This window comes from Apis dorsata, unplaced genomic scaffold (assembly GCF_000469605.1).
Source record: "Apis dorsata unplaced genomic scaffold, Apis dorsata 1.3 scaffold_916, whole genome shotgun sequence".
Lineage (NCBI taxonomy): Eukaryota > Metazoa > Arthropoda > Insecta > Hymenoptera > Apidae > Apis > Apis dorsata.
In genome coordinates, this window is record NW_006264027.1 from 38,599 (window position 1) to 38,921 (window position 323).

Below are 323 nucleotides of genomic sequence, written 5' to 3' on the forward strand. Positions count from 1 at the left end.
ATATTCTAATACATATAAATATTTTCTTTAAGAAAAAATATTAATATTTAAAAATTAAATATATATTAATATATTTATAGGTTATCTTACCTGGCCAGAACAAATTTGATGAATTGTTTGTTTACTTATTACATTAATTTTTTTTGATTTTTCTGATGTTGAAATTGATTCTGTCATTATTTAATAAATAATTATTTTAAAACAGAAAAATCAATTAATCAATCGCTTATTTATATATCGCTAATATACATTATAGAACATATATATTCGTTATAAGAATTATAGAAAAAACTAAATACATAATTTTTGAAATTATTGAAAAA